The 14,770-nt window shown below is 47.8% G+C and overlaps 1 protein-coding gene across 1 annotated transcript in view; it reads left to right on the plus strand.

Moving 5' to 3' along the window:
* The first annotated feature begins 9,060 nt into the window (after positions 1–9,060).
* The window catches only part of MTMR3 (myotubularin related protein 3), a 312,417-nt gene continuing 306,707 nt past the window's right edge, over positions 9,061–14,770 (plus strand). Inside the window, exon 1 of the mRNA XM_060269306.1 lies at positions 9,061–9,079. The gene's annotated coding sequence lies outside the window, so the exon portion shown is untranslated. The remainder of the gene's footprint in view (positions 9,080–14,770) is intronic.

Raw genomic sequence — 14,770 nt, forward strand, 5'->3', positions numbered from 1 at the left:
ACCCGGGGCATATTATTACGGGATCTATCGCTTTCCGAAGCCCAAGCTATTGTACGCGTCCGCCACTCAAAAACGGATCAGAAGGGGAAAGGCGCTAGCATTCGCCTCCCTGCGACAGGCGCCGTTGGTCCTTGTCCAGTGAAGGACACTAGGCGGTATCTTTATCTCCGACCGCCGGGTCCTGGCCCGTTACTCATTCACCATGATGGTGCTCGGCTCACTCGTCAACAATTTACCAGGGTACTTCGCAAAGCCATAGCATCTTGCGGGTACAACCCCACAGAATTTTCTGCCCATTCCTTTAGAATTGGCGCTGCCACTTCCGCTATGCACCTAGGCTTGTCAGCGGAAAGGATCCAAGAGATGGGGAGATGGAAGTCGAATGCTTACAAGCGGTACATTCGCACGTAGGTTGTCTCTGGTGGCTCATCCGGCGTTTCATCTCTACTTTTCAGGTTACCATTTCATCCGGGTTTGGATAGCGGGGCACAGTATAGTGCACTGGGCCCAGAGAAGAGCAATTGAAGTTGGTCTGGGATGCGGACTCGGCCTTCCAGGAAATGTGGAGGTTTCCTGGATATCCAGGAGGGGTATGCAGTGGAACGAGTTGCTGCCGATCATCCAGGCCCGGGCTGCCTCACTTGGCCCCCCAGATGTCTTGATTGTGCAACTCGGGGAAAACGACTTAGCCTACCGCAACGCGGTCGATTTGAGGAAACATATATTCAAAGATTTTGACATTATGAAGGAGAGTTTCCCGCGGATGACGTTATTGTGGTCCTCCCTGCTGGAAAGGCGCTTTTGGCGCGATGGCCGTTGCCCTAAAGCCTTGAACAATTCCAGGAGGCTTTTGAACTCAGTCGTGGCCCGCAGAGTGTTATCCTTGAATGGTCGGGTTATACAGCATCCCACCCTGAAACGAAGTGAAGCAGCCCTCTATCGCGATGATGGCGTTCACCTTTCTCCGATCGGGAATGACGCCTGGCTACGGAACGTTATTGCTGCCATACGAGATGTCCTGAATAATGTAGAGCTTAAGTAGGCGAATAAGAGAGTAGGGTCACACTCCCCCGTTAATAACTGAATTCATATCTTAAAGCAATTTAACCAAGTGCTAAATTACTAATTAGGGCTACGCTGAAATTAACTTCTGGGTGATTATAACATGTGAGCGGATTGGCGGCGAGCCTGGGGGGGCTCGAGTGGCGGTTAGGCGTTGGAAATTTGCATAACAATAAGAGGAGGAGGGGCAGATTGCGTCATCACCTGCCCAAATTTGGAGAAGTAATTCCGTTAAAGGATTCCGGGGGCGAGGCTTGGTCCAGAGCCTGGAGTCGCCAGGGCCGTAAGGCACGCCCCGTACGGTGGCCACAGAAGGAGTTCCGGTTGATCGGCATCGCCGGGTTCCTTACTGGTGGTTAACTTCTCACGGACTTCAACACACGGGTTGGAGTCGGATTTAGTCTGATAGGTTCCAACGCCTAAGCCAATTCCGCTCAACATGCATATTTAATAAAGTTGTGGCCTGAACCACCCATTTAACCTTTAAATTATGCGTCACGTGTCATTATTACACTGCTCGGAGGGCATTGCCACACAAAACCACTTCCGTGCCTTTGCCGGAGGTGGAGTTGTGGGCAGACCAAAGAGCCCATTGCGTAGGGGCTGCAGTGTCAGCCCCTACGCAATGGAAGTTCCCGCCTGCGTCACCCACGCCCTTGTCCAATAGGGATGAGGGGGCGGGGCCGCAGCGTTTAAACCCCGCCGCGTAGCCGGAACTCACTCTCTTTCTCACAGTTCGCCGGAGCGAACAGAAGCACCCGCCCACCCGCCCCTTAAAAAGAGAATAGGGGGCGCTGCTGCGGACCTGGTCGGTTGCCTGGTTAGTCAGTGGACCGGGTAGGACTTTTCCCATACTGGGCTAGCCATGATGGGTTTTTCGCCTACCTCGTAGCATGTCGTCACAACTTAGGTTAGGCGGTTAGGCGTTGGAAATTTGCATAACAATAAGAGGAGGAGGGGCAGATTGCGTCATCACCTGCCCAAATTTGGAGAAGTAATTCCGTTAAAGGATTCCGGGGGCGAGGCTTGGTCCAGAGCCTGGAGTCGCCAGGGCCGTAAGGCACGCCCCGTACGGTGGCCACAGAAGGAGTTCCGGTTGATCGGCATCGCCGGGTTCCTTACTGGTGGTTAACTTCTCACGGACTTCAACACACGGGTTGGAGTCGGATTTAGTCTGATAGGTTCCAACGCCTAAGCCAATTCCGCTCAACATGCATATTTAATAAAGTTGTGGCCTGAACCACCCATTTAACCTTTAAATTATGCGTCACGTGTCATTATTACACTGCTCGGAGGGCATTGCCACACAACTGCATTCCTACACCCCTCTCTCTGCCTTCACCAATCTCGTGCCCTCTAGATGCCTACCAATATTCAAAAAAATAAATTAATAAATGGCGGCAAATTCTGTATAGCTGAAAGAATTAAAGAATGTAAAACACAATGCATGTCGATTCAAATACATTCTGTTCCAGCGTAGAACAATAGCAGAATCATCTTCTCGAGTTGCATTCCAGGAACAATGATTATCCACAAAGGGTGAGAAAAGAACTCGTCTTTGTGTGTTTTAAGACTGCGGTGACATAGAAGGGTTGCTTCAGTGTTAGTAAAATAGGTGACTTACAAAAAGCCATGTCGCGGGTGTAATTCTCCCTCGAAATATCAAAGATCCATTATCTAGGCTGAGACTTGAAAGGCATATCAAATGGTGCATTGGGAGTTCACTCTGCAGCAAAAAGTAATGCAGTGGCACAGCTAGAGGCTTCAATAATGTCTGGATAAAGTTCTCGTGCCCTGGTGAGGAAAGTTTGCAACATTTGGGACCTTTTAGTTTAGAGGAAAGTTGAGTAAGAGGTTACATGATAGAATTGTGTAATGTGATGCATGTATGGTATGAAGAGGGTAGAGAGAGCAGTTTTTCTCCGATATCCAGAGAAGCTGAAGATTCAGAACAGATGAAAGGAAGTCTTTCTTCACAGTGCATAGCTGGGCTACGATTTTCAGGTTTTCAGAAAATCGTAGCTCAACTATGCACCGTGTGAAGAAAGACTTCCTTTCGTCTGTTCTGAATCTTCAGCTTCACCAGTGTCAAAGCAATGATTCTTCGATATCAACGTTTCCCAGTACGTTTCCGAGCACAATTCAAAGTGTTTGTGTTGACCTTTTAAAGCCCTAAACGGCCTCGGTCCAGTATACCTGAAGGAGCGTCTCCACCCCCATCGTTCTGCCCGGACACTGAGGTCTAGCGCCGAGGGTCTTCTGGCGGTTCCCTCGCTATGAGAAGCCAAGTTACAGGGAACCAGGCAGAGGGCCTTCTCGGTAGTGGCACCCACCCTGTGGAATGCCCTCCCACCAGAGGTCAAAGAGAACAACAATTACCAGACCTTTAGAAGGCATCTCAAGGCAGCCCTGTTTAGGGAAGCTTTTAATGTTTGATGGATTTCTGTATTTTAATGTTTTGTTGGAAGCCACCCAGAGTGGCTGGGGGAACCCGGCCAGATGGGTGGGGTATAAATAATAAATTATTATTATTATTATTATTATTATTATTATTATTATTATTAACTCCATTGGACTGGTCATGTTGTTTGAATGCCTGATCATCGTCTTCCAAAGCAACTACTCTATCCCCAACACAAGAATGGAAAGTGGAATACTGGTGGACAACAAAAGAGGTTTAAAGACGCTCTCAAGGCAAATCCAAAAAAATTAACACGAGCACTGATAACTGGGAAACACTACCCTGCGAGCGCTGCAATTGGAGAACAGCCTTTATCAAAGATGTCATGGACTTTGAAGAAGCACAAACTCAGGGCGAAAAGGAGAAACAAGCTAAGAGGAAGGCAACGTTTGGCAAACCCTCTCCATGATCAACTCCCGCTGGAAACCTATGTCCTCACTGTGGAAGGATGTGCAGATCCAGAATTGGCCTCCACAGTCCCTTACGGGCTCACTGTTAAGACCGTGTTCATGGAAGACAATCTTACTCGGCTATGAGAAGTTGAGCTACAGAAGAGGCAGTGATGGCCATTGGGATGGATGGCTTTAAAAAGAGAATTGGACCCATTCACAGAAGATAAAGGCTATCAATGGTTAAACCACAGGAGGGGAGAGTGCTCTTGTGCTTGGTCCCTGCTTGGGGGTATCCCACAGGCATCTGGTTGGCCAGAATGAGAGCAGGATGATGAGTAGGATGGGCCATTGGTTTGGTCCAACAGGCTCTTCTTATGCTCTCATAGGTGGGGGACCTTAAGCCTAGGAGTCAAATGTGCCCATAAACTTCTGCCAATGCTCATTGCTTGCCTGGGTGAGAACAATAGAGAGGGTGTCTGTAAGTCGGTGTCAAAGCAAGCCTATTCTACAAAGGTGACATTTCCCTTCACTGCTACTGTCTCCACAGGCACGCAGCCCTCGCCATCCTGTGCTTTCCCTGGCAATCCCCGCCCCCCTTTTGCTTCATTATCTCCCTCTCTCCCAGCCCTTCCTCAAACGCTCTTGCTCCTCATTCCTTGCCCTGAATACTTATGTAATCTTGTTTTGCCTGTCAGATGCCTGCCCCCTTTCTGTGCGCCAAAGGCAGCTGCGTCTCGCTGCCAGATAGTATGATCCCTGGATATTCCCTGTCGTGAAATGCTCTGGTGCTTAAGGGATGCCAAGCTGTGTCAGTCGAAAAGCTCTGCTTGCTTCAAGGGAGAAAAGGGGAGCAAGCAGGTGGGGTGTGTGTGTGGGGGGGAGAAACATGACATGCAAATCCAGCTCTGCCAGGCCAGTTGTTTTTTGTTTGTTTGTTTGTAACTTTTGCATTGGTATAAGGAGTTTTGCATTAGCTGGAAACAAATCCTCATAAAATTACAGTTTAATTACATAAAATTAAAGTTCCAGTGGGCCCTGAAAAATTATACGCTGTTTGGTGGGATTTTATCGTATATACAATGATTACAGGCACACAGAACTCCCTTTGCACAGTGCAATGTGCAAAATTGGCTTTCCTGATGGTAAGGAATACTTCTCCAACCTACTATTAAGTCCCTCCAGGATATACTGTGCTGTGTTTATGTACCTCTGTTCTGTTTTGTACTTCTGTTATGATGATTCTATTAATTTATTTGATTTACTCAATATATATACAGTCATACCTTGGTTTTTGAACAGCTTAGTTCTAGAACGTTTTGGCTCCCAAACTAATTTTGGAAGCCGAACATCCGACGGGTCTTCCGCAGCTTCCGATTGGCTGCAGGAGCTTTGGTTTTCAACGTTTTGGAAGTTGAATGGACTTCTGGAATGGATTCCATTTGACTTCTGAGGTATGACACACACTCTCTCTTTCTCCTTCTCTCCTTCTCTCTCTCTCTCTCTCTCTCTCTCTCTCTCTCTCTCTCTCTCTCTCTCTCTCTCTCTCTCTCTCTCTCATCTATCTATATCTATCTACAGTGGTACCTCTACTTACAAATAACTCTACTTACGAATATTTCTACTTACGAATGGAGCTCTGTCCGCCATCTTGGATGCGGTTTAGATAGGATTTTTTCTACTTACAAATTTTTAGATAGGGTTGCTTCTACTTACGAATTTTTTCTCCCAATGCATTCCTATGGGATTCGACTTACAATTTTTTTCGACTTACAAATGTGTGTTCGGAACGCATTAAATTCGTAAGTAGAGGTACCACTCTATCTATCTATCTATCTATCTATCTATCTATCTATCTATCTATCTACCATCTAGCTATATTTATCTATCTATCTATCTCCGAGGGCCTTCTGGCGGTTTCCTCACTACGAAAAGTGAGGTTACAGGGTGCCAGGTAGAGGACCTACTCAGTGGTGGCTCCCTCCCTGTGGTACGCCCCCTTGTCAGATATCAAGGAGATAACTATACAACCTTTAGAAGACACCTGAAGGCAGTCCTGTATAGGCAAGTTTTTTAAATGTTTAATGTTTCGTTGTGTTTTTATATATGCTGGAAGCCACCCAGAGTGGCTGGGGCGACCCAGTCAGATGGGTGGGGTACAAATAACAAAATTATTTGTAGTAGTAGTAGTAGCCTTTAACTTTGTGCTACATTGGGCACAACCCAATGCCAACAAAAACAAAGAATGAAATGGATGATGCATTTTTATATACAGGATACTTTAGGATATATATTGGTAGAAATAGGGGGAAGCAGTATTGTAATATAGTAATTGATGAACCTGAGAGAGAGATGAGTGGAAGTCAAATAGGAGAGGAGGAGATAAAGGGGGATAATTAAAGGGGAATATAGGTGGAATATATTTGGAGTACTATGACTGTAATAATCTTGAGTTTGAATGAGTGAAGTATTTTTGTCTGTATTCCCTTTTTCTGTATTTTTCTTTTTCTTTTTCATTTTTTTTTCTTTTTCTGTTTTCTTTTTTCTTTTTTTGTTTTGTTTCTTACTCGTAATTCTTTTAGGGCTACGGGTATTACAATTTAAGTTGGATTTAAGTTGAATGTATGAATTTAATTTCTAACTTATATTCTTATTATCAGTATTGTTATTATTTCATCATTATTTTTTATTATATATGATTTTGTATGTTATTATTATCATTTCAAGTGTGTGTATGTGTTTATGTGTGTGCTTATTTTAATTTGAATTTCAATAAAGTTTATTTTAAAAAACAACAAAGAATGAAATGCTGCAAAGCCCCCAAGTCGGTGGGTGCGCTTTCCTCCCCGCCTGACCTTCGCTCCAACTCTTCCACCATCTTCAGCGCCAACATCTCTGCCTCCAGCACCTTCTGCTCCATCAGCCGTTTCTCCTCCTCGGTCCGGATGGCCGTGGCTTTGATCCGCTGCATCTCCTGCTCCGCCTCGGCGGCTTTCTGAGCCAGGAGCTTTGCTTCCTCTTCCGTGATCTGAGCTTTCTCAGCCAGTAAGTCGGCCATCTCTTTGGATCTCATCTGGGTAAGAAGGGTGGAGAATGACGTGCAAGGGGCTCTGACGTGGCAACAGCCAAATGTCAGGTGTCAGAGAGAGAAACAATTATACAACCTTCTGTAGACATCTGAGGGAGCCCTGTACAGTGGGAAAAGGGTAAACGGACCCCTGAATATTAGGTCCAGTCATGACCGACTCTGGGGTTGCGGCGCTCATCTCGCGTTATTGGTCGAGGGAACCGGTGTACAGCTTCCAGGTCATGTGGCCAGCATGACAGCCGCTTCTGGCGAACCAGAGCAGCACACGGAAACGCCGTGTACCTTCCCGCTGTAGTGGTACCTATTTATCTACTTGCACTTTCAAACTGCTAGGTTGGCAGGAGCTGGGACTGAGCAACGGGAGCTCACCCCGTCGCGGGGATTCGAACCACCGACCTACTGATCGGCAAGCCCTAGGCTCAGTGGTTTAACCCACAGTGCCACCCATGCAGTGGTACCTCAGGTTACAAATACCTCAGGTTAAAAACACTTCAGGTTACAGACTCCTCTAGCCCAGAAGTAGTACCTCGGGTTAAGAACTTTACCTCAGGATGAGAACGGAAATTGCGTGTCGGTGGCACGGCGGCAGCAGAAGGCCCCATTAGCTAAAATGGTACCTCAGGTTAAGAACGGTTTAAGGTTAAGAACGGACCTCCGGAACGAATTAAGTTGGTAACCAGAGGTACCACTGTATCGGGATGCTTTTAATGCCTGATGTATTGTGTGTCTTTATCAGGCATCCCCAAACTGCGGCCCTCCAGATGTTTTGGCCTACAACTCCCATGATCCCTAGCTAAGTTTGGGGATGCCTGGTCTTTATATTCTGTTGGAAGCCACACAGAGTGGCTGGGACAACCCAGTCTGACGGCCAGGGTGTATAGATATAGATATATCACTTATTTAATTTATTTGTATCCCACTTTTCTCCCAAGATGAGATTCAAGGCAGCTTACAATTAAAAACAACATTATAAAATATAAAAGCAATAAAAACCAATGAATTAAAAAAAACCCCACAATAATTAGAATACAGTACATCAGAACACATTTAGAACTAGCAATTAAAATCCAGTTTGCCCTAACAGCAGCCAAGAGATCAGCATCTTAGTTTCTAAAGGCCTGTCTGAACAGGAAGGTCTTAGGCTGCTGGTGGAAGGATAACAAAGAGCAAGGGCAGTCTGACTTCTCTTGGGAAGGAATCCCACAATCTGGGAGCAGCCACAGAAAAGGCTCTGTCTCGGGTCACTGACAACCATTCTTCTGATCTCAATGGGACCAAGAGAAAGTGCCCACTGATGGATCTCAGCAGCCAGGCAGGTTTGTATGAGAGAGGTTGGGTTGGGAGAGACACCCTGCCTGAAACTGGCAGTCAGTGTAGGCCAGTGATGGGCAACCTTTTGAGCTGGGTGTGTCAAAATTCGCCAAAAAAACGAGCATAACTCGGGTGGTGTGTCACTTCGAGGAAAAAAAAACAATAATTTCGTGATATTTATAGTTTAAATAACAAAAATGTATAATTGTAATATATAACTGTATTTAATAAACCAAAAACTAGTTATTTAACCAAACCAAACCAAAAAACCCTTATTTATCACAAAGTGCCCAGAATTGTTGAGCTTTTTGGGGGGAGCTGCTGACCTAAGTTTTGGAGGTTTTTTGTGGGGTGCAAAAGTTGCTTTGCTTTTGGGGGGGATGCCCCAAAGCTGCTGTGCTTTTTGGGGGGAGAAAGAGAACAGAAATAAAAGACAAATAATACCTTCACTGGAACTAACACACAGCACTGACATAGTCTGCCAAAGCGCCAAAAAACCCCAGCACAGAACAGGTAAAAAAATGAACGCTGTTACACCCAATCATCGTCTGCCAAAGCGCCAGAAAAAACAGCACAGAAAGGGTTAAAAAACCAATCTCTGGCTACCAGCAACAACAACAACAAAAAGGATTGGAGGAGGAGGAGGAGGAGGAGGAGGAGGAGCGGGATAACTAATGGGGGGTGGCAACAACAACAGTGCTAATGGGCCGATGGGGCGCGTGCCAGCAGTGAGGGCTCTGCGTGTCACGTCTGACACACGTGTCATAGGTTCGCCATCACTGGTGTAGGCAATACCAAGCTAGATTGGCCAATACCAGTCTGACACAGTACAAGGCAATAGGAGTATAGCTTCTAGATCAAGGGAAGTAATAGTACCACTGTATTCTGCTCTGGTCAGACCTCACCTGGAGTACTGTGTCCAGTTCTGGGCACCACAGTTCAAGAAGGATACTGACAAGCTGGAACGTGTCCAGAAGAGGGCAACCCAAATGGTCAAAGGCCTGGAAACGATGCCTTATGGGAGCTGGGTATGTTTAGCCTGGAGAAGAGAAGGTTAAGGGGTGATATGATAGCCATGTTCAAATATATAAAAGGATGTCATATAGAGGAGGGAGAAAGGTTGTTTTCTGCTGCTCCAGAGAAGCGGACACGGAGCAATGGATTCAAACTACAAGAAAGAAGATTCCACCTAAACATTAGGAAGAACTTCCTGACAGTAAGAGCTGTTCGGCAGTGGAATTTGCTGCCAAGGAGTGTGGTGGAGTCTTCTTCTTTGGAGGTCTTTAAGCGGAGGCTTGACAGCCATCTGTCAGGAATGCTTTCATGGTGTTTCCTGCTTGGCAGGGGGTTGGACTGGATGGCCCTTGTGGTCTCTTCCAACTCTATGATTCTATGATTCTAAGGCAGCTTCCTACCAGCTCTGGTGTGGCTCCCCGGCCTTGTTGCTGCTGCGTTGCTGCTGTTAATCTGAACAAACTCCCCTTGTCGCCTCCCGCACCCAGAGCTCCAGATTCTCCTGTGTCGCTTAATGAATGCACCACCAGAATTGTTTATCTTTTCTGTTTGCACAATCCCAGCCATTGAAAAAAGGAAAAGGAGGCGAGAGAAAGAAACGAAAATTCCCGGGAGATTAAATTTAGCTTTTGATGAGGATGATGGTTCTGCCTGTCATATTTTATGCACTCTCCCCGCTGCACCCCCACAGCAACAACAACTGCCTGTATTTCCTAAATTCAATAATTGGCTCAGACGAAGGAGATGGGTTTGCTTCGGCTCCTCTTTCTTCCTCCTGTTCTTTTCCCCCCTCCAGGAGCCAGACGGGAGGTGCGGATGAGCGGAGGCGAAGAGGGAATTCACTTCTCTTTGGTGACAGGGGAAAGGATGGATGGAAGAGGGGAGGGAGAAGAGAAGGAGCCTCCTGTTCTGAGAACAAGCCTGCAAAATAAAATAAAAAGATTAAACAAGAGCATCGCTGACCTAATTTCAGCATCAAGCAGAGAGAGAGGGAGAGATAGGAAGTCTCCCTGGTATAAATAATGCAGCTTTTCTGCATCGGTGTCTTGTTGTGACGGAAAAGTTTGGCTCTGCTCAGGAGGAATGAAGCTTCCGATCTCAGCAGAGGCGGTGGAAGTTGGCTTCCCCCGTGTCTCCTCTCTGCAAAATTGACAGGAGGTTTCCGTGCGTGACGGGAGGGCCTCCTGCTTCACCACTGCGTTTTTATCCTTTATTGTTCTGAGCCCTGCAACCTGCAAAAAAGGGGGGTGGACTGTGTCTTTGGGATTGGCACGAAGGGTAAAAGGATTATTAAGTGACTCAGTGGCTTTGATGGTGTAGAATTACAGAATTTTGCAGCTGGAACCTGGGACCCAAAGAGTCCTCCAGCCCAAGGCTTCTTTCCAAGAGACATAATAACATGCTTCTGGATGAGACTGATGTCCCCATCCAGACCGCTGTTCTGTTCTCACAGTGACCAACCGGAAACCCCAGTGGGTATCAAGCAGGATTTGAGCACAAGAGCAGCACTCTCCCCTCCTTGTGATGGTGTAGTGGTTAAGAGCGGTAGACTCATAATCTGGTGAACCGGGTTCGCTTCCCCGCTCCTCCACATGCAGCTGCTGGGTGACCTTGGGCTAGTCACACTTCTTTGAAGTCTCTCAGCCCCACTCACCTCACAGAGTGTTTGCTGTGGGGGAGGAAGGGAAAGGAGAATGTTAGCCACTTTGAGATTCATTCGGGTAGTGATAAAGTGGGATATCAAATCCAAACTCCTCCTCCTCCTCCTCCTGTGGCTGCCAGCCAGTGCTGGATTACCAAATAGGCAGAGTAGGCATTGGCCTATAGGCCCCACACCTTTAAGGGCCCCTGCTACAATGGATCAAAATAATATTGATTTGATCTTGAAAGAAAATTACAACCAAGCTTTCTTAGTTCAGTGTTATCCCACGAAAGCATGCACATGAGGGGGGTGAGATTTTGACTGCCCAGGGGCCTCCACAATGTTTAATCCTGCACTGCTTTCAGCAACTGGTATGCAAAGGCATTGCTGCCTTTCCAACCATGGAGGCAGAGCCTAGGCATTGTGGCTGGTAGGGATGGCTGTGCTGAGTGCTCTGCCTCCCTGGTCAGAGGCAGTGATCCTTCTGAATACCAGTTTCTGAGAATCACAAGAGTGCTGTTGTGGTCAGGTCCTGCTGGCAGGACTTCCACAGGCATCTGGTAGGATGATGGGCTAAATTGGCCACCAACCTGATCTCCCGATGATCTTATGTATGCACAGCTGAAAATGCACTACTTACCAGCCAAGTCTGAGTGTTAGAGATTAAACCCACCATTCAGGACATAACATGGACCTTGTTAATAGAGGCCAGCTCATAGCAAGCATAGGAAAAAGTTAGCTGTGATTCCTTGATTGCAGGGATCAGACTAGATGACTGGGGGACCACCAAGGAGGGAAAGCTCAGAGCCTGGAGAGTGGTAGTGGGACAGCGATGAGGGGTCAGAGGGAGAAGAGGAGGTGTTGGAAGTTGAAGAGACAACAGGGCTTCATGAGCTGTGAAAGTCTGTGGCAGAAAGAAGTCCAGAAGCAGAAGAATCGGATGAGGGAGACAAAGAGGCAGAAATCAGTCTGATTAGTGAAGAGTCACAGGTGTTCCCCCCTCCTGCTGCGACAAGCTCCTCCTGCCCCCAGTCTCCCAGAACCAGGAGAGGCATGAAACGGAAGGAGCAAAGACAGACACGCAGGCACAGCCTCTGATTGCTAGGGAAAAGCCCTGGAGAGGAGGAGACATAGAGTCTGTGGGGCAGTGGGGACTTTTGATCTTGGCACCTGCTTCATGGGGGCAAGACCTGCCATGGATGAGTTGCTGATACTTCACCAGGTCCAGGCAGACCGGTTTTTGTTTTTGTTTTGTTTTTGCTAATAAAGCATTAACTCCAACATGCATGGTTTGTTTTACTGCCGCCTCACTTCTGACATGGCCCTTGTGTCCCTTCCAACTATATGATTCTATAAGTCCTATTGTTTCATCCCACCCTCAAATCAACCTGGGCAGGGATTGTTTTATGGTAGTAGCCAGGAATGTACCTGACATTGGGTTCCTTGCTTGCCCAGTGTTCTCTATGCTTGCCATTCTTAGGCAATGGCTCTCTCCCAGACCTCAGTACTCACTTTTCTGAGCTGTGCAAATGCTGTTGAAGAGGGGTGTTTGTGTGGATGTCAGGGAGCTGTCAATGAGCCAAGTCAACCACAGGGCAGACGTGCGCACACAGAAGCCACAGAATGCAACCAGCTCTTTAGTAACAGAAAATAACAACATTTTTGGTTCACCTTACTCCAGCTAAGTACTGTCAGGAGTATGGGCAGGAGTCAGGCTCTGGGGCCTGTAGTGCTTTGCAGGACTGGGGCCTGCCTCAGCTTGTGCTGGAGAAGCAAGGAGTGGCCACTCAGGTGAGGCCACTTGAGAACTCACTGCACCTGGTGGCAAGAGCTGGGAGGGATAAAAGCTCAGCATTTCCCTTCAGCTCTTTGCCACAGCAACGCGATCCCTGCCATGTTGCATCTGGCCTCCTGTTCCTTCATCCTTCGCCTTGCTCCTTGCACCTTCGCCTTGCTCCTCGACTCCCAGACCTTCACCTCCACCTCCGCCTTGCTCCTTGACCCTCGGGCCCTCGCCTCCGTTACGCCCTGCTTCCCTACCTTCGGTTCCTTGACCCTGCGACTGCCTGTTGCTGCACCCTCAGCCCTGCACCATCCGGACCCCGTTCCTGCTTCCACACCACCATCTTGCCCCCGGTCCTGACGTCCTCAGGCGGGCCTGCTACCTCCTGCTACGACCAGACCATGACAGAAACATTGCCGAAACTGGCCATTTGCTCCACACTTCCTCCTGGAACCTTTTGCTCTGGATCAGGCATCCCCAAACTGTGGCCCTCCAGATGTTTTGGCCTACGACTCCCATGATCCCTAGCTAACAGGACCAGTGGTCAGGGAAGATGGGAATTGTAGTCCAAAACATCTGGAGGGCCGAAGTTTGGGGATGCCTGCTCTGGAACTTCTCAAGCAAACGAAGGCTGTGTCAAGGGGTGTGAGCTCCTCCTCTGGGCCTGTCTGGCCCATTGCTCAGCAATTTGCAGGAGTCTGCTCCGTCGAGGTGTCAGAGGGGGAGGAGAGCCAGCAAGACTGGGACTGTTTTGTTGCTGGATAGCTGCCCCACTCTCTGAATCCTCTCTGTTTGAGTCTGCACTCAACACTGTGACTCTCGGCCTCTAACCCTGTCCTGGAAAACCCTCCTGGTCCTGAGCCCCGCTTGATTGCTCAAATCCCTGCTTCTAGCACCATCCAGCTTGTCCTTCCTCAGACTGCTCCCCAGAGTCCCACCACCACCACCACGATCCAGGGGGGCTTTGGGGCAGATTGTGGGATGGAACACTGGGGCAGACAAGTCACAACAGTTCCTAGAGTGTCCGCTAACAGGAACTTACCTGGAGGGACACCTGATTAAGTTCCTGTTACTAAAGACATGCAAATGAGATGGTCTGGCTGGGACAAAGCCTCTGACCAGCAGCCACTCTCTCTCTTAGCCTTCTATCCTCTGATGGGAACACATCTCCAGAGAATCTATAGTTAGGATGGTTCTCCCTCTTGGCCTGCTGCCAAGAGTGAGACCAAATGGAGCCTCACTTTACTAAGTAGTCTCCACATGTATATACTTGTAACTTTTCTAAGCAAGCCTGCCTTTCTGAGATTATGCTGTTAACTCAGGATGAAACTGTAAGTAAACTCTATCTTATTTTATAAACACTGTGTTGTGTATTTCTTTTAAGAGGGACAAAGGGGACTTTGCCGGGAAGTATAATATTGTACAGGTTTTAGCAAACCTGAGCGTACACGCTTTGCTGCGAACAAAAGGGGAATGTCACTCTGCTGACATTGGAAGCTTGCTAACACAAGCTTGGATAGGATCTATCTAATAATATATCCCAATCCACATCCCTAACATTCCCACGCAGATGGCTCCCACCCCACCACTGTTCCTCATCCAGCCAGTCCCTGACAGCGGAGAAGAAAAAGAGGTGTGGGAGCCTTGGTTGGAGCAATGACCACCCCCACCCCCTGCCAGACTTGACTAAAAAGCTGTCGCATCCGGACAATGAAACAGCCAGCGCCGCAAATGAGGCATGCCCAGCTGTCGAGAGCGGGGAATAAACAGCGGCGAACCAAAGGAGGGCATCTCTTAGGGGAATATGTGGAGGGGACCCAGCCAGGATTGATCTTGGGCCATTTTGAAAAATGTTATGACAGCTCCCGAACAAACAGCGTGCTGTTTTTGAGCCACCGGAAAGCAATCCATCTGTACGAGATTAACACAAAGCGAGCAAGCGCTACTCGGACAAGCTCACAGCTGACTCGAGAATGACTTCTGTTGTTCACTGGTGCTGGGGGAAATGATTGACTAAGAA

The sequence above is a fragment of the Zootoca vivipara genome, chromosome 17 (assembly GCF_963506605.1).
Source record: "Zootoca vivipara chromosome 17, rZooViv1.1, whole genome shotgun sequence".
NCBI classification, from domain to species: domain Eukaryota; kingdom Metazoa; phylum Chordata; class Lepidosauria; order Squamata; family Lacertidae; genus Zootoca; species Zootoca vivipara.